This window comes from Mobula hypostoma, chromosome 27, assembly GCF_963921235.1.
Source record: "Mobula hypostoma chromosome 27, sMobHyp1.1, whole genome shotgun sequence".
NCBI classification, from domain to species: domain Eukaryota; kingdom Metazoa; phylum Chordata; class Chondrichthyes; order Myliobatiformes; family Myliobatidae; genus Mobula; species Mobula hypostoma.
In genome coordinates this window covers 37724030-37744806 of record NC_086123.1, presented here as the reverse complement: position 1 = coordinate 37744806, position 20777 = coordinate 37724030, and positions in this window count along the sequence as shown.

Sequence of the window (20777 nt, the reverse complement as noted above, 5' to 3'; positions counted from 1 at the left end):
TTCAATTCACAACCATTCATAATTAGATCTGTTAGGATCACGACTATCCATGCTTAGATTTGTTAGGATCACTACTACCCATGATTAGATGTGTTATGATCACTACTATCCCTGATTAGATGTGTCAGGACCACAGCTATCCATGATTAGATGTGCTAGGATCACTACTACCCCCAATTAGATGTGTTAGGATCACTACTATCCATGATTAGATGTGTTAGGATCACTACTACCTTAGATTAGATGTGTTAGGATCACTACTATCCATGGTTAGCTGTGTTTGGATCACAACTACCCATAATTAGATGTGTTAGGGTCACTACTATCCATGATTAGATGTGTTCAGATCACTACTATCAATGTTTAGATGTGTTCCGATCACTACTATCCCTGGTTGCATGTGTCAGGATCTCAGCTATCCATGATTAGATGTGTTAGGATCACTACTACCTTGATTAGATGTGTTAGGATCACTACAATCCATGGTTAGATTTGTTCATATCACTACGATCCCAGATTAGATGTGTTAGGATCACTACTATCCATGACTAGATGTGTTCAATTCACAACCATTCATGATTAGATGTGTTAGGATCACGACTGTCCATGCTTAGATGTGTTAGGATCACTACTATCCATAATTAGATGTGTAGGATCACTACTATCGATGATTAGATGTGTTAGGATCATGACTATCCATGATTATATGTGTCAGGATCACTACAACCCATGATTAGATGTGTTAGGATCACGACTATCCCTGACTAGATGTGTTCAGATCACTGCAACCCATGATTAGATGTGTTAGGATCACTACTATCCATCATTAGATGTGTTCAGATCACTACTATCCATGATTAGATGTGTTAGGATCACTACTATCCCTGATTAGATGTGTCAGGATCACTACTATCCATGATTATATGTGTTCAGAACACTACAACCCATGATTAGATCTGTTAGGATCACTACTATCCATGATTAGATGTGTTGAGATCACTACTACCCATGACTAGATGTGTTCAGATCACTGCAACCCATGATTAGATGTTTTAGCATCACTACTATCCATGATTAGATGTGTTGAGATCACTACTACCCATGATTAGATGTGTTCAGATCACTACTCTTCATGATTATATATGTTAGGAAAACTACAATCCATGATTAGAAGCGTTAGGATCACTACTATCCCTGATTAGATGTGTCAGGATCACTACTATCCATGATTAGATGTGTTCAGATCACTACAACCCATGATTAGATGTGTTAGGATCACTACTATCCCTGATTAGATGTGTCAGGATCACTACTATCCATGATTAGATGTGTTCAGATCACTACTATTCATGATTAGATATGTTAGGAACACCTCAATCCATGATTAGATGTGTCAGGATCACTAATATCCATGATTAGATGTGTTCAGATCACTACTATCCATGATTAGATGTCTTAGGATCACTACTATCCCTGATTAGATGTGTCAGGATCACTAATATCCATGATTAGATGTGTTCAGAGCACTACAACCCATGATTAGATGTGTTAGGATCACTACTATCCATGATTCGATGTGTTGAGATCACTACTACCCATGACTAGATGTGTTCAGATCACTGCTACCCATGATTAGATATGTTAGGAACACTACTACCCATGTTTAGATGTGTTAGGGTCACCACTATCCATGATTAGATGTGTTCAGATCACTACTATCCATGATTAGATGTGCTACGATCACTACTATTCCTGATTAGATATGTCAGGATCACTACTATCCATGATTAGATGTGTTCAGAGCACTACAACCCATGATTAGATGTGTTAGGATCACTACTATCCATGATTAGATTTGTTGAGATCACTACTATCCATGATTAGATGTGTTCAGATCCCTACTCTTCATGATTAGATATGTTAGGAACACTACAATCCATGATTAGATGTGTTAGGATCACTATTATCCCTAATTAGATGTGTCAGGATCACTACTATCCACGATCAGATGCGTTAAGATCACTACTATCCATGATTGGATGTTTTCAGATCACTACAACCCATGATTAGACGTGGTAGAATCACTACTATCCATGATTAGATGTGTTCAGATCACTACTACCCATGATTAGATGTGTTCAGATCACTACTATTCATGATTAGATATGTTAGGATCACTACTATCCATGATTAGATGTGTTAGGATCAGTACTATCCATGATTAGTTATGTTAGGATCAGAACTACCCATGATTAGATGTGTTAGGATCACTACTACTCATGATTAAATATGTTAGGATCACTACTACCCATGATTAGATGTGTTAGGGTCACTACTGTCCATGATTAGATGTTTTAGGACTGCAGATCTCTGACCTGACGGTGGTGTTGTGATTGAAGCATTTCAGCCCCATTGCCTAGAAGGAGTTTGTATGTTCCCCTTGTTCTCCGGGTGCTCTGGTAGATAGTAGAATTATAATGGTCAATCGTTTAATCGTATATTGTGTATGGTTTGGTATTTTGTGGTACTGACTTGTAACAGGGGTCACATCACGTAGCATCCACCCAAACGAGATTTCTTATATTTGGTCAGGCCGGTGTTGGGTGCCCACTGTCATCCCCTATATTAAGCCGCTTCCCAGAGCGAGAGTTACGTAGGAAAGATTAAGGACTTGAGAAGGAATTTGATAGCAGAGGAGAGTGAACCATAGGAGAAAGGTAAGGAGGAGGGAACCAGGAGAAGGTGACAGACAGGTGAGAAAAATTATAACACCAGATTGCTGAATAAAAGAAGAAGGGAGGATGACAGAATTTTTTAACCGGAAGGAGAAATTGATAATCCCTTTTGCCTACGCAATATCCATATCCTTCCATGTTCCTCACATTCCTCTCCCAACCTAAACATCTCTTAAAAGTCCCTGAAGTATCTACCGTTACCACCATAATTCCCTCTAAGCTGTGCGCATGTGCGCGCACACGTTTTTCAACCAGCGCATAAAGGAAATTAATGTGCGCACAAAAGGTTAGTTACTTAAAATAATGTAGTAGTTAATAATTATATTTATTGACAATAATCTTTTAACTGTTTCTGTTAACTGGTTAGTCGGTTTTTCAAATACCACAATGCACGTTACTAATTTGCATCACCTCACCTTTCATGTTCCAGTTTGTACAGCTGCATCATGGCAGCAGCCATGTTTGGCAGACAATGTTCATATCGTAAAGTTTAAAAAGATCTGTTTCAAATCCTGTAGATAGCTTACTAAGTTTTTATTGAAAAAAATATTGATTCACTATGTCAAATTCAAAAGAAGCGAAGGGCGTGAATTTGTAAAGAACTGTAAATTTGTTTAAAGTTGAATGGCTTAACAAAATAGTAGAAACTGCTACACTGAAAGCTCATGAGGTCATGAACGTTCAGCTAAGAGAAATATTTATGTATGATTCGGAAACTGAAGTTATCTGTTTGTATTGTCGTGATGCGAAAGTTGCTGGAGAATTTGCTAGTGGAAAGAAGTGGGATGATATTTGGAAACTTGACTTTTTGAAGCGATATTTGGCAAGTAAATCGTATTTGGACGGTGTACAAAAGCTCAGGCAACAGAATCCATTATTAGCCGTTACAGGAGTGCTATGCATGTTACGGTTGAGTGCAGAGGAGAGAGAGCGAAAACAATCAAACCCAGAGGAGATCAAAGTTGAGGTACAAGAATGGTCAGCTTTTGATTTCTCCACAATTGCAGATTGTGACTTCACATTTGGCGATGAACAAGTTAATGCCTTATGTCGAAAATATCATGATTTTCTAGCTGAAAATACTGTAGTAGTTTGACAGTTTAATGATTTCAAATTTTCCATGCAAGGAAAAATTAAATCCAAACTGATTTCAAACTTTGCTCAAATGGTGGCATTTGTACTTCAAAATGAACAGTTTTGTGATCTTGCACAGTTGATGGACATTGGGGGAACCTTTCTTGCATCTAGTGCAGACTGTGAGCGAGGAGCAAGGTTTTAGCCTAATGAATCAATTCTAAAACAAGCTGAGAAACCGTTTAGGTGAATGTTATTTGGATATGTTAATGAGAATCAAAAGCTATCAATTGGATGGAAGGTCTATTAGTCTAGATCAGGGGTCTGTTTTGCACCGCAGACCGGTTTAATATTGACAATATTCTTGCCGACTGGCCGATCGGGGGTGGGGTGCTGTTCAAGTAGGGTTAAACTCACCTCAACATGTCTTTTACAGTTAGGGTTGCCAACTTTCTCACTCCCAAATAAGGGACAAAAGTAGCAGTCAAATCCCGGGACACTTTACCCCAGGAAAGACTACCATGACCATGAAGCCTTGCACGGGCACCTGTGACGTGCGCATGCATGACGTGCGTATATGTGACGTGAGCATGCGCGTACGTGCCGATTTTTTTCCCCACAAATCGGTTTTTCCTTCATCCTCCTGACTACACTGTACATACATTATTTCTACTTTATATAGGCTGTGTATTTATCATATCATTCCTGCTTTTACTATATGTTAGGGTTATTTTAGGTTTTATGTGTTATTTGGTATGATTTGGTAGGTTATGTTTTGGATCTGGGAACGCTCAAAAATTTTTCCCATGTAAATTAATGGTAATTGCTTCTTTGCTTTATGCCATTTCAGCACGAAAGGTTTTATAGGAACACTCTACCTTAGCGGGGGAAATACGGGACAAGGGCGGCCCTGTATGGGACAAACCAATTTAGCCCATATACGGGATGTCCTGCCAAATACGGGACAGTTGGCAACCCTATGTTCAAGTTCAACAGTGCGTGACAGGGAATGAGGAAAGGTGCAGCTGATTCATATCGTTTCCTCCGGCCCGGTAGCACATGCTTTGCGGCCAGGTGGTGGGGGACCGCTGGTCTAGATAGATTTACAAAGAATGGGTAAATGCCAAAGACAGGAGAGAGAAAAAATAACTGTGACTTAAATATGTATGTTATTTTGTTGTTATTCTGTGCAGTTTTATGTCAAATATTTTGTAAACCTACATAAAATGTGCCATGTGTGCATTCAGTGCGTACATACTTTTGTCACAGGAAAAATATTTGCACAACATAAGATTTTTGCACACACTGACTACTAAAAATTAGAGGGAACATTGCCCACCACTCTCTGTGTAAAAAAACTTGCTCCTCATATCTCCTTTAAAGTTACTTCTTCTCACCCTGACTGCACACCCTCTGCTAATAGACATTTCAAACCTGAGGAAAGATGCTGTCCATCCTGTGCTGCAGTTTCACCAGGTGGACACTTCATTTTAAAAATGTCCCGTTCTGCTCATTGAGAGTAGTCCTTGAAGGCTTTACCCTTTAATAAATACCTCCATCTGCAACTGGGTGCCAAACTGTCTGATGACACTCAAAGAGATGAACGCAATGATGAGGATGATAGATTGGGTCAACGTACACAATCTTTTTCCAAGAGAAGGGGAACTAAAAGCCAAAGGCTGTAGTAGGAAGTTGGAGGTTTGGGAAGCTGTTAAAAACCAACACAAGGCAACTAAAAATGTCATTAAGAGGGTAAAGATGGAATATGAAAGTAAGCTAGCCAATAATATTAAAGAGAGTACCAAAGGTTTCTTCAGATAAAATATGAAAAAGATACAAAAGTAGATACTGGACCACTGGAAAATGATTCTGGAGAGGTCATAAAGGGGGACAACGAAATGGCAGATGAACTGAATAAGAATTTTGCATCAGTCTTCACTGTGAAAGACACTAGCTGTATGGTGGGAGTTCCAGGTGTCAGGGGGCATGAAACGTGTGATGTTGCCATAACTAGAGACAAGATTCTTGGGAAACTGAAAGGACTGAAGGTAGATAAGTCACCTGGACCGATGGTGTACACCCCAGAGTTTTGAAAGAGGTGGCTGAAGAGATTGTGAAGGCATTAGTAATGATCTTTCAAGAATCACTAGATTCTGGAATAACTGGAAGACTGGAAAATTGCAAATAACACTTCAATCTTCAAGAAGGAAGAGAGGCAGAAGAAAGGAAACTATAGGCCAGTTAGTCTAACCTCAGTGGTTGGGAAGATGGTTGTCAATTGTTAAGGATGAGGTTTCAAAGTTTCAAAGGTAAATTTAATGTCAGAGAAATGTATACAATATACATCCTGAAATGCTTTTTCTTCACAACCATCCACGAAAACAGAGGAGTGCCCACAAAGAATGAATGACAGTTAAATGTTAGAACCCCAAAGTCCTCCCCAGCTCCCCCCTCCCACGCGTAAGCAGCAGCAAAGCAACGACACCCCCACCCCCACCAGCAAAAAAAAGCATTGACACCCACCATCACGCACTCAAGCGTGCAGACAAGCATCAGCAAAGACACAGACTTGCAGGACCCCAAAGACTACTCGTTCACCTGGTATTCAACATACCTCAGGCTCTCTCGCTCTCTCCCTAATTAGGAAGAAGGAGGTGTATCCATTTCACAGTGAGAGAGGAGATGGAGACACCTCTTTCAGGGCTCAGGTCTCAGGGTGCTTGGAGGCAGATGATAAAATAGACCATAGTTGTCCTCAAGGGAAAATCTTGCCTGACAGATCTGTTGGAATTCTTTGAAGAAATAAAAAACAGGATAGACAATGGAGAATTGGTTGATGTTGCATACTTGGATTTTCAGAATACCTTTTACAAGGTGCCACACACAAGGCTGCTTATCAAGTTTTAGCCCACAGTATTAAAGGGAAGATTCTAGCTTGGATGACGCAATGACTGATTGGCAGGAGGCAAAGACTGGGAATAAATGAAGCCTTTTCTGGCTCTCACCCGGTGACTAGAGGTGTTCCACAGAGGTCTGTGCTGGGACCGATTCTTTTTACGTTATACATTAATGACGGAATTGATGGCTTTGTTGCAAAGTTTGTAGATGATGTGAAGATAGGTGGAGAGACAGGTAATTACAGGCAGGGTGAGAAGGCTACAGACAGAGACAGATTAGGAGAATGGGCAAAGAAATGGCAGATGGAATATAGTGTCCGGAAGTGTATGGTCATGCACTTTTGGTAGAAGAAATGAAAGGACTGACTATTTTCTAAGTGGAGAGAAAATACAAAAAACTGAGACGCAAAGGGACTTGGGAGTCCTTGTGCAGGATTCCCTAATTTGCAGGTTGAGCCTGTGATGAGGAAGGCAAATGTGATGTTAGCATTCATTTCAAGAGAACTAGAATGTAAAAGCAAGGATGTAATGTTGAGACCTTATAAAGCACTGGTGAGGCCTCACATGGAGTATTGTGAGCAGTTTTGGGCCCCTTAGAAACGATGTGCTGAAACTGGAGAAGGTTCAGCGGTGATTCACAAAAATGATTCCAGGATTTTGGCCCTGTATTTAGTCATAGTCATAGTCATAGTCATACTTTATTGATCCCAAGGGAAATTGGTTTTCGTTACAGTTGAACCATAAATAATAAATAGTAATAGAAATAGTAATATTACTATTAGTAAATAGTAATAGTCATAGAAATAATAAATAGTAATAGAATAGTAATAGAAAATAGTAATAAATAGTTAAATAGTAATATGTAAATTATGCTAGTAAATTATGAAATAAGTCCAGGACCAGCCTATCGGTTCAGGGTTTCTGACCCTCCAAGGGAGGAGTTGTAAAGTTTGATGGCCACAGGCAGGAATGACTTCCTATGACGCTCTGTGCTGCATCTCGATGGAATGAGTCTCTGGCTAAATGTAGTCCTGTGCCCACCCAGTACATTATGTAGTGGATGGGAGACATTGACCAAGATGGCATGCAACTAAGACAGCATCCTCTTTTCAGACACCGCCGTGAGAGAGTCCAGTTCCATCCCCACAACATCACTGGCCTTACGAATGAGTTTGTTGATTCTGTTGGTGTCTGCTACCCTCAGCCTGCTGCCCCAGCACACAACAGCAAACATGATAGCACTGGCCACCACAGACTCGTAGAACATCCTCAGCATCGTCCAGCAGATATTAAAGGAGCTCTGTCTCCTCAGGAAATAGAGACGGCTCTGTCCCTTCTTGTAGACAGCCTCAGTGTTCTTTGATCAGTCCAGTTTATTGTCAATTCGTACCCCCAGGTATTTGTAATCCTCCACCATGTCCACACTGACCTCCTGGATGGAAACAGGGGTCACCGGTACCTTAGCTCTCCTCAGGTCTACCACCATCTCCTTAGTCTTTTTCACACTAAGCTGCAGATAATTCAGAAAAAAGAGGGTGACCTCATTGAAACTTACCAAATGGTGACAAGCCTTAATAGAGTGGATGTGGAGAGGATGTCTTCTATGGTGGGAGAGTCTAAGACCAGTGGACACAGCCGCAGAATAGAGGAGCGTCCTTTTAGAATGGAGATGAGGAGGAAGTTCTTTAGCCAGACAATGGTGAAACTGGAATTTATTGCCACAGGCAGCTGTGGAGGCCAAGCCTTTATGTATATTTAAGGCAGAGGTTGATAGATTCTTGATTGGTCAGGGCATGAAGAGATACGGGGAAAAGGCAGGAAATCGAGGCTGAGAGGAAAATTGGATCAGCCATGATGAAATGACGGAGCAGACTCGATGGGCCACTTCTGCTCCTATGTTCTATGGTCTTATGGTTTAAGGGGAGAGGTGAAAAATTTAAAAATGACCCAAAGAGAGGATACTCTTCATGCAGAGTATAGATGGGTATATGACCATAAGACCATAAGATACAGGAGCAGAATTAGGTCATTTGTTCCATCAGGTCTGCTCCACCATTTCATCATGGCTGATCCAATTTTCCTCTCAGTCCCAATCTCAGCCCGTATTCCTTCATCCTCTGACCAATCAAGAATCTATCAACCTCTGCCTTAAATATACATGAAGAGTTGGCTTCACAGCTGCCTGTGGCAATGAATTCCACAGATTTACCACCGTCTGACTAAAGAGATTCCTCCTCATCTCCATTCTAAAATGATTTCCCACTATTTTGAGGCTCTGCCTTCTGGTCTTAGAATTTCCCACCATAGAAAGCATCCTCTCCACATCCACTCTAACAAGGCCTTTCACCATTCAATAGACTTCATTCTTTTCAATTCTAGTGAATACAGGCCCAGAGCCTTCAGTCACTCTTCATATGACAAGCCATTCAATCCTGGAATAATTTTTGTGAATCTCCTTTGAATCCTCTCTAGTTTCAGCACATCCTTTCTAAGATAAGGCACCCAAACCTGACCTCCCCTGACCACTACAACTGCAAGAAGTGCATCTAGCTGCAGCTTCTAACAAATCATGTGTAGGATTCCCTAAAGGTTCATTTGCAGGGTGAGGTGGTGAGGAAGGCAAATGCAATGTTAGCATTCATTTCAAGAGGACTATAATATAGAAGCAAGGATATAATGTTAAAACTTTATAAAGCACTAATGAGGTCTCACTCGCAGTAAGTATTGTGAGCAGGTTTGGGTGCCTTATCTTAGAAAGGATGTGCTGAAACTGGAGAGGGTTCAAAGGAGGTTCACAAAAATGATTCCAGGATTGAATGGCTTGTCATATGAAGAGCGTCTGATGGCTCTGGGCCTGCATTCATTAGAATTGAAAAGAATGAGGGGGAATGAGCTTCTAGAGAAAATGACTGAAGCAGGAACATCAACAACATTTAATAGACATTTGGGTAAGGAGATGGATAGATTAAAGGGATTAGCTTTGTTAATCTCATGTGCATTGAAACATACAGTGCATGTGTCAGGGAGCAAAAGAGGGTGAAGTTGCCATTACTAGGAAGAAGGTGTTTGGGAAGCTGAAAGGTCTGAAGGTAGATAGGTCACCTGGGACAACTTCCCAAGATTCTGAAAAGGACTCTGAAGAGACTTTTGAGGCATTAGTAATGACTTTTCAAGAATCACTAGACTTTGGAGTGGTTGCAGAGGACTGGAAAATTGTAAAAGCTACTCCACTGAAGGAGGCAGAGACAGGAGATTATAGGGCAGTTAGTCTGATCTCAGTGGTTTGCTAAATGTTAGAGTCCATTTTTAAGGAAGAGGTTTCAGGTTACATGAAGGAAAATGAGAAAATAGGTTAAATTCAGCCTGAGGCTCCGGAGGGTTCCTGTACTGTGGAAGACGTCCTGCTACGTTCCTGTGCCAAAGACGCCGCGCCCCAGCGGCCTCAATGACTACAGACCGGTGGCATTGACCTCCCACATCATGAAGACCCTGGAGAGATTTGTTCTGGAGCTGCTCCGGCCTATGGTCAGGCCACACTTAGATCCCCTCCAGTTCGCCTACCAGCCCCGACTAGCAGTTGAGGACGCCATCGTCTACCTGCTGAACCGTGTCTACGCCCACCTGGACAAGCCAGTGAGCACTGTGAGGGTCATGTTTTTTGACTTCTCCAGTGCGTTCAACACCATCCGCCCTGCTCTGCTGGGGGAGAAGCTGACAGCGATGCAGGTGGATGCTTCCCTGGTATCATGGATTCTTGATTACCTGACTGGCAGACCACAGTATGTGTGCTTGCAACACTGTGTGTCCGACAGAGTGATCAGCAGTACTGGGGCTCCACAGGGGACTGTCTTGTCTCCCTTTCTCTTCACCATTAACACCTTGGACTTCAACTACTGCACAGAGTCTTGTCATCTTCAGAAGTTTTTGGATGACTCTGCCATAGTTGGATGCATCAGCAAGGGAGATAAGGCTGAGTACAGGGCTACGGTAGGAAACTTTGTCATATACTGTGAGCAGAATTATCTGCAGCTTAGTGAGAAAAAGACTAAGGAGCTGGTGGTAGACCTGAGGAGAGGTGACCCCTGTTTCCATGCAGGGGGTCAGTGTGGACATGGTGGAGGATTACAAATACCTGGGGATACGAATTGACAATAAACTGGACTGGTCAAAGAACATTGAGGCTGTCTACAAGAAGGGACAGAGCCACCTCTATTTCCTGAGGAGACTGAGGTCCTTTAACATCTGCTGGACGATGCTGAGGATGTTCTACGAGTCTGTGGTGGCCAGTGCTATCATGTTTGCTGTTGTGTGCTGGGGCAGCAGGTTGAGGGTAGCAAACACCAACAGAATCAACAAACTCATCCGTAAGGCCAGTGACGTTGTGGGGATGGAACTGGACTCTCTCACGGTGGTGTCTGAAAAGAGGATGCTGTCTAAGTTGCGTGCCATCTCGGACAATGTCTCCCATCCACTACATAATGTACTGGGTGGGCACAGGGGTACATTCAGCCAGAGACTCATTCCACCGAGATGCAACACAGAGCGTCATAGGAAGTCATTCCTGCCTGTGGCCATCAAACTTTACAACTCCTCCCTTGGAGGGTCAGAAACTCTGAGCCAATAGGCTGGTCCTGGACTTATTTCATAATTTACTGGCATAATTTACATATTATTATTTAACTATTATGGTTCTATTACTATTTATTATTTATGGTGCAACTGTAACGAAAACCAATTTCCCCCAGGATCAATAAAGTATGACTATGACTATGGTTTCCTTAAGGGAAAATCTTACCTGCCAAATTTATTGGAATTCTTTGAAGAAACAGCAAACAGGATGGACAAAGGACAGTCAGTGGATGTTGTGTATTTGGATTTTTAGAAGGTCTTTGTCAAGGTGCTACATATGAGGCTGCAAGTTAAAAGCCTGTGGTACTACAAGGTACTAGATTATGAGAACACTCAGTCCTCTTTTTATTGTCATTTAGAAATGCATACATGCATTAAGAAGTGATACAATGTTTCTCCGGAGTGAAAACAGGACAAACCAAAGACTAACACTGACAGAACCACATAATTATAACATATAGTTACAGCAGTGCAAAGCAATACCATAATTTGATGAAGAACAAACCACGGGCACGGCAAAAAAAAGTCTCAAGTCCCCAAGTTGATCGACTCCCAAGTCCCTGATAGCAGGCGGCAAAAGGGAGAGAGTCCCTGCTATAAACCTCCAGGCACCGCCAACTTGCCGATGCCTTGGAAGCAGCCGACCACAGCCGACACTGAGTCCATCCGTCCGAAAACTCCGAGCTTCCGACCAGCCTCTTCGATACAGCCTCCCGAGCGCCATCCTCTGCCGAGCGCCTTCAACCTTGCCCCGGCTGCTGAAACACGCAAAGCCGAGGATTTCGGGGCCTTCAGCTCCGGAGATTCCGGTTACCACACAGTAGCAGCGGCAGTGAAGCGGGCATTTCAGAAGTTTTCCAGATGTTCCTCCGTACTGTCACGTCTGTCTCCATCAAATCAGAATTGTGCACAGTCCCCTACTTGACAGATAACAGACATCACCACCGAGGTGGCCACGCGCACTGCGTCGCACCACCATCTTCTCCTCCTCCTAGAATAGATGGAAGCTTGGCTATCTGGCAGAAGGCAAAGAGTGGAAATAAAATGGACCTTTCTTGGGTGCCTGCTATTTGGACAGATTATGAGAACAGGAAAAGAAGTGCCACATGGATTGCAGTGTAAGGAAGTGAATGGTTTTACATGGTCGAAGAAATAAAGGCTAAGATTATTTTCTAAATGGGGAGTAAATTCAGAAATCCGAGGTGCAGATGGACTTGGGAGTCCTTGTGCAGGATTCCCTAAAGGTTAACTTGCAGATAGAGTCAGTAACAAGACCATAAGATTAAAAGATATAGGAGCAGAATTAGGCCATCGAGTCTGTTCTGCCATTTCATCACGGCTGATCCATTTTTTCTCTCAGCCCCAATCTCCTGCCTTCTCCCTGAATCCCTTCATGCCCTAACCAGTCTAGAATCTGTCTTAAATATGTAGTATGTAAACACATGGCCTCCACAGCTACCAATGGCAACAAATCCCACAGATACACCAATCTCTGGCTAAAGAAATTCCTCTACATCTCTGTTTTAAAAGGATGCCCCTTTGTTCTGAGGCTGTGTCCTCTGTCCTGGACTCTCCCACTATAGGAAATACCTTCTCTACATCCACTCTATCAAGGCCTTTCAACATTTAATAGGCTTCAATGAGGTCTCAACTCATTCTTCTGAATTCCAGCGAATACATGCCCAGAGTCTTCAATGCTCTTCATAGGACAAATCATTCAATCCTGGAAGCATTTTCATGAATCTCCTTTGAACACTCTGCAGTGTCAGTACATCTTTTCTAAAAAAAGGGGCCCAAAACTGCTCATAATGTTCCAAGTGAGACCTCACCTATGCTGTATAAAGCCTCAACATTAAACTTTTGCATTATATTCTCGTCCTCTTGAAATAGATAGATATACTTTATTAATCCCGAGGGAAATTTGGTTTCGTTACAGCCGCACCAACCAAGAATAGAGCGTAAGTATAACAATACAAAAAACCGCAACAATCAAACACCAAAATGCAAACTATGCCAGATGGAAATAAGTCCAGGACCAGTCTATTGGCTCAGGGTGTCTGACCCTCCACGGGAAGAGCTGCACGTTCGATGGCCACAGGCAGGAACGACCTCCCGTGCCGCCAAGTGTTGTATCATGGTGGAATGTGGCCGAAGTCCAACAGTAAAAAGTTCAATATCCGGTCTGCAAACACGTTCCTCGATCGTAACATACCCCGGATTGCACTGTCCGTTGTTAGCCAGAACATTAAGCACCCCACTCCTTTACGCTTACCGCTCTCAGTGCACTTCCGGTCAGCTGGAACGGTATTACCCACAGGACTCCTCTTCTCCAAAAGTCTCTGTTGTCTTGACCCAGTCCTCTTTCCTCGGCTTTGTGATCCCCCTCTGTGTGTTTTCCTCTGGATTTCAGCAGGGGTGTCCACCACTCTGTTCGCTAAGCCGGCCGGTATTTGCTGGTCCGTGGAATACACAATGCGACCTTTCTGCTGTCCCGTGTGTCGGGATGTAACTATTTCCAGCGCTAAAGAAAACCCAAATAAAACTCTCTCTACCAGCATGTTAGAGAGGGTGCAGCTTCGACGTGTTACCGTGAGAAAAAAAAATACAAAAAATAATGTAAATTAAAAAGTAAGAATAGATCGGAACGGCTGTACCAGGCTGTATGCACGACCGGCGCATGCGCACTAATGAATGCTAACATCTCATTCACATTCCTCACCATTGACTCAAACTGCAAATTAATCTTTAGAGAATCTTGCACCAGGACTTCCAATTCCCTCTGCATTACAGATTTTTAAATTTTCTTCCCATTTAGAAAATAGTCAATCCTTTTGTTTCTTCTTCCAAAGTGCATGACTATACATTTCCCAACCCTGTGTTCCATCTGCCATTTCTTTGCCCATTCTCCAAATCTAAGTACTTCTGTAACCTCTCTATTTCCTCAAAACTACCTTCCCCTCCACCTAACTTCATGTCATCTGCAAACTTTGCAACAAAGCCATCAATTCTGTCATCCAAGTTACAATCAGAATCTGAATCAGGTTTACTATCACGGGCCAGTGTCATGAAATTTGCTAACTTAGCAGCAGCAGCTCAATGCAATACATAATATAGAAGAAGGAGAAAAGAATAATAAAATAATAATAAATAAATAAGAAATCAATTACACTATACATACATTGAATAGATTAAAATAGTGCAAAAAACAGAAGTAATATATATTTAAAAAGTGAGGTAGAGTTCACAGGTTCATTGTCCATTTAGGAATCGGATGGCAGAGGAGAAGAAGCTGTTCCTGAATCGTTGAGTGTGTGCCTTCAGGATTTTGTACCTCCTGCCTGATGGTAACAATGAGAAAAGGGCAGCCCCTGGGTGCTGGAGGTCCTTAATAATGGACGCTGCCTTTCTGAGACACCGCTCCTTGAAGATGTCCTAGGTACTTCATAGGCTAAGTACCCAGATGGAGCCGACTAAATTTACAACCCTCTGCAGCTTCTTTCAGTCCTGTGCAGTAGATCCCCTCACCCGTCTTCCAAACCAGACAGTGATGTAGTCTGTCAGAATGCTACCCGCGGTACATCTATCAAAATTTTTGAGTGTATTTGTTGACATACTAATTTCTTCAGACTCCTAATGAAGTATAGTCACTGTCTTGCCTTCTTTATAACTACAACAATATGTTGGGACCAGGTTAGGTCCTCAGGGATCTTGACACCCAGGAACTTGAAACTACTCACTCTCTCCACTTCTGATCCCTCTATGAGATTGGTTTGTGTTCCTTCATCTTACCCTTCCTGAAGTCCACAATCAGCTCTTTCATCTTACTGATGTTGTGTGCAAGTTTGTTGCTGTGATAACACTCCACTAGTTGGCATATCTCGCTCCTGTATGCCTTCTCGTCTCCACCTGACATTCTACCAACAACGGTTGTATCAGCAACAAATTTATAGATGGTACTTGAGCTATGCCTAGCCACACAGTCATGGGTATAGAAAGAGTATAGAGAGGGTCTTGACATATAACATAAAAAAGCACTCCCAGCACAGAGCCCTATGAAACACCTCTAGACACTGGCAGCCAGCCAGAAAAGGCTGCCTTTATTCCCACCCTTTTTGCTTCCTGCCAATCAATCTCTGCTTTATCCATGTTAATACCTTTCCTGTAATACCATGGGTTCTTAACTGGTTAAGCAGCTTTATGTGTGGCTCCTTGTCAAAGGCTTTCTGAATATCGAAGTACACAACATCAACCGCTTCGGAAAATTGCAACCTTTGCTGCCCTGCTGCCGTCCCTACCAGTGTTCTTTTCCAATCAATTTTGGCCAACTTCTCTCTCACGCTTCTGTAATTCCCTTTACTCCACTGTAATACTGATACATCTGACTTTCGCTTCTCCTTCTCAAAATCCAGGATGAATTTGATCATATTATGATCACTTTCCCCTAAGGATTCTTTTGCCTTAAAATCTCTAATCAATTCCAGTTCATTCAACACTCAATCCAGAATAGCTGATCCCTTGTGGGTTTAACCACGAGCTGCTGTAAAAAGCCATCTCATCGGCATTCTAGAAATTCACCCTCTTGGGATTCAGAACCAACCTGATTTTCCCAATTTACGTGCATATTGAATTCCCCCATGACTTTGTAACATAGAACATAGAACAAAGAGCAGTACAGCACAGTACAGGCCCTTCGACCCACAATGTTGTGCCGACCCTCAAACCCTGCCTCCCATATAAGCCCCCAACTTAAATTCCTCCATATACCTGTCCAGTAGACTCTTAAACTTCACTTCATTAGCGCATTGCCCTTTTGGCATGAATTTTCCCTTCAGGGCATGAAGGGATACAGGGAGATGGCAGGAGATTGGGGCTGAGAGGAAAAATGGATCAGTCATGATGTAATGGCAGAGAAAGGCAAATAGAATGTTGGCATTCATTTTGCGAGGCCTATGATATAAAAGCAAGGATGTAGTGCTGAGACATTGTTCTGACTGCACTTGGAGTACCGTGAGCAGTTCTGTGCCCTTTATCTAAGAATGGCTGTGGTGCCATTGGAGAGGATTCAGAAAAGGTTCATGAGAATGATGCCAGGAATGAAGGGGTTAATGTATCAGGCGTGTTTGATGGCTCTGGGTCTGTTCTCGCTGGAGTTTAGAAGAATGAAGGAGGATCTCATTCAAACCCTCTGAATATTCAAGAGCCTAGAGTGGACGTGCAGACAGTGTTTCAAATAGTGGGAAAGTCTAGGACCAGAGGCCAAGGCTTCAGAACTGAAGGACATTCCTTAAGAACAGAGATGAAGAGAAATTTCTTTAACCGGAGGGTGGTGAATCTGTGGAATTCATTGCCACGGGCATATGTTGAGGCCAGGTGACTGGGTATTTAAATAGAGATTGATGGTTTCTTAATTAGTCAGGGCCGCAAAGGTTATGGGGAGAAGGCAGGAGAATACGGTTGAGAGGGTTAATAAATTAACCATGATCAAATGGCATAACAGACTTGTTGGGATGAATAGCCTAATCCTACTCCTATGGCTTTATGCTGTAGGTGGAGATGAAAATAAATTGTCACAGGTTGATATGATGTGCCAAAGAATGGCCATAACATTTCATACAAATGGTAAGGTGGGGCTACAATGTTATCAGTAAGAAACCCAAGTTACTCTCACCACTGCTGAAAGGTGCTATATAAATGTAAATTGCTGCCAATGCAGCCTCCACTGTTATCGTTGGGATGGTGACCCACAGAGTCAATGCCCATTATTTCTTGCCTTTTAAAATATTTCCACTTAATATTCAATCAGTTTCACAGAGAATATTGTGCATTTAGATTGTATGTATAACTCACAATAGGACTGGAGACAATGAAAACAATTAAAATATTATATCCCAAATTGAAACACATAATCTGGTTTAATCCTTCCGTTTGGTGTGTGCATATATAATTTTTGTCTTTTATATTAATCTCTGAAACAGCCACAGTGAGAAAACCAAAATAGGGATACTGTCTATTTAATATTTAATCACTTTCTTATGAGACTTGCAATACATTTCTGTGATGAATTATATATTCAAGAGACTGTCTTCAGAAACATTTGATTTTGCTGTGATTTCTTCAAAATGAGCAGCTATGCTGGTCCCCAGCTGTGGAGGAGTTGGGCGTATATGCAAAAGTATTCTTGTCTAGAACGAGCAATCCAGCAAACAATCTGTATACAGGATGCAGCTTGAATTAATTAATACAGATGACAAAGTTTTGTTTGTCGTGTAATTAATGTGTTTGTCATTCATGTGAGGTTGATTATTTCTATGGGCATTGAACATATCAAGGCAAAATCGGTGGCAGCAAACTGAATAATCTTGGAACACTGCCATTTGTACCAATTTTGTAATGGGTTTCAACAGCCTCCTCTGTAAATCTCTCTGGAAAACCTTCCATTTACGTGGAATCCTCCCCCGCAAATCTCAAAAGTCAGAGACTTTCTACGGCAGGTTTCCTGTGGAAAATATTCTGAGTATTCAAGGCAAAAAGAATCTCAATTCAAGATTTTCAGTCAGTGGACAAAGGGAAGAGTCAGAGGTTGTGGAATGTGCAATATCTGACAGGAACAGTAAATAAGGAAGAGATGATTGTGTTGTGGGCAAGGATGAGTGAGATCTATTTAACCTGTCTAAAGTGGAAGGAATCTGTGGATATCTCCAACTCCAGTCTTCAAACTCTAAAGCTGACACCTCACTAAAATTCGCCACAGGCTTCAGCCAAAAAAATGCATTGCTAGTCAGAACAGAATCTCTGCCAGTGACTTTTGAGAGGATTCAGGGGGCCTTATGCATTCCTTCCTTACTGGGAATTGTTCCAGCAAGCTCCTGCTGGATGTGGCCTTATCCGGTCCTTGTCTTCCTCCCAGGTTCTTCTGCTTTGCTTGCTCTGCCAGAGTGGTTGAATGGAGTCACAACAACAACCTTACACTCAATGACAGTAAGACCAAAGAATTGATTGTTGACCATGGAGGGGAAGTCAAGGGAACACACACCAATCCGCATTGAGGGATCAGTAGTGGAAAGGGTGTTTCAAGTTCCTGGGTCTGAAGATCTATCCTAGGCCTAACATATTGATGCAAACATGAAGAAGGCATGCCAATGGATATATTTCAAAAGGAATTTGAGGAGATTTGGTATGTCATAAAAGACTAACAATTTTTTACAGACTTACTGTGAAGAGCATTCTGACTGGCTGCATATCTGACTGGTGCGGAGGGGAACTGCACAGGATCGGAAAAAGCTGCGGAAGTTTGCAAACTCAGCCCGCTCCATCATGGACACCAGCCTCCCCAGCATCTTCTAAAGGCAATGCCTCAAAAATGGGGCACCTATCATTAAGGGCCCTTATAACCCAGGGCATCTCCTTCAGAAGGGAGACACAAACTCAACATTTTAGCAACAGCTTCTTTCCCTCTGCCATTTGATTTCTGAATGGACAATGAACCAACCTGTGAACACTATTTCACTATTCTTGTTCACTTCTTGCACCACTCATTTAATTTAATTTTTAATATATATTTCTTATTGTAATGTATGGTATTTTATGTATTACACTATACTGCTGCTGCAAAACAACGAAGTTCCTGCTGAATTTTTGAAGTCATTCTCTCCAGGCTCTTGCAGCAACATATCCTGAAGACCTTGCCTACTCCAAACAAATCTGGAAACTATCAACTGATGTACTGCCGGAACTAACTAACGAAGAAATTAATCAGTGACTAATATGCATATTATCATGATTAGCAGCAGAGGGACAGGAAGTGATGGGACTATTAATGAATGAGGGACTGAAGATATGATTACTGCACTTGGGCAAGGACTTCACAGAGACTCCGAGTGTATAGATATGGGTAACCATATAACCATTTAACAATTACAGCACAGAAACAGGCCATCTCGGCCCTTCTAGTCCATGCCGAACTCTTACCTTCTCCTTGTCCCACCGACCTGCATTCAGCCCAAAACCCGCCATTCCTTTCCTGTCCATATATCTACCCAAGAGGGTAGTGTCCTCTTCTTCCATAGAACATAAAACGCTACAGAACAGTACAGGCCCTTCGGCCCACAATGTTGTGCCAACCCTTTAACATACGATAAGAAGGAGGAATCTAATCGGAGGGGTCAGCACTGCATGGAAGAAAGGGAAGGAGGAGGGGAACTAGAGGGAGGTATGTCAGGTGAGGAGAAGAGAAGCAGTGAGAGCGGGAACCAGAATGGGAAAAGGAAAAAGAGGGAAAGGAGAGGGGGAGAAATTACCAGAAGTTAGAGATTCCTTCTTCTCCAGCCCCTTACCTCCTCCACCTACATATCACCTCCCAGCTACCCCCTCCCCACATACCCACCTATCACCTGCCTGCTTGTACTCCTTCCCTCCCGCCCTTCCTTTCCAGTCTTGATGAAGGATCGACTGTTACTCCACTCCATAGAAGCTGTCTGACCTGCTGAGTTCCTCCGGTAATCTGTGCGTGTTAAGGAAATCCTGGTTTAGAGGGTCTGGTTTGCAAGTTACAGGAATGGCAGAGGGGGAATGGAGATCGAAGTTGAGAGAGGTTTAGTATCAAGTGTGCAAATCTGAATCTCAGGTCTACGATCAAGGTTATGGAAGGGCTACTATCTGGTGGAGGTGATCAAGTTAAAGGCCACCACGAGCAGCAAGGTTTTAGCACACCTACCTGAAGCCACTTTTCCCACTCACATTCCTCGAGACTTCTCAGCTATTCCCTGTTTCAGCTTCTCCAGGGCAGGCATCCCATTCATAGCAGAAACCACGTCCTGTGTGAGCAGTCTGCAGCAAACCCAGGCCATAGCGCCAGAAATAATTCAGCAGAAATGGTGCCCAAATATGTTCTGTATGCCAGTGAACATCACAGAACCAGGGGTAAAATTGTGCTTCTCAGGCTGAGCCACCCATCTCAATAAAGTCGTAAAATGACGTATATCAAGTGACATATAAGCCGGCTGGTGGTGTAGTGGCATCAGTGCCAGACTTCGGAGTGAAGGTTTCCAAGTTTGAATCCAGCCGGCTCCCTTGCACACTTTCCACCTGCGCTGGGTTCAGCATCGAGCTAGCAACTTGGCCTCGTAAAAATAAGAGAGACAACCGTCATGACAGCACCCTGATGACTCCACTTGGAGTAAGGGCTTTCTTCTTCTTCTTCTTCAAGTGACATATGCCAACTAAAATTTCAAGGCATGATTTCAATTTTTGCTTTTGTACCTTTTTAAACAAAGAGGGAACAATGTTGTGTTGGCCACTAATGTCAAATGGCCGTGCATGACATGGCATTGGTTGTGTTTGCCTCTCTGACACCAGCTGTCATTCATAGAGCACAGACACAGATCCTATGGCCCAACTGGTCTATGCCAACCAACATTCCCATCTAAGCCAGTTGCATTTACCC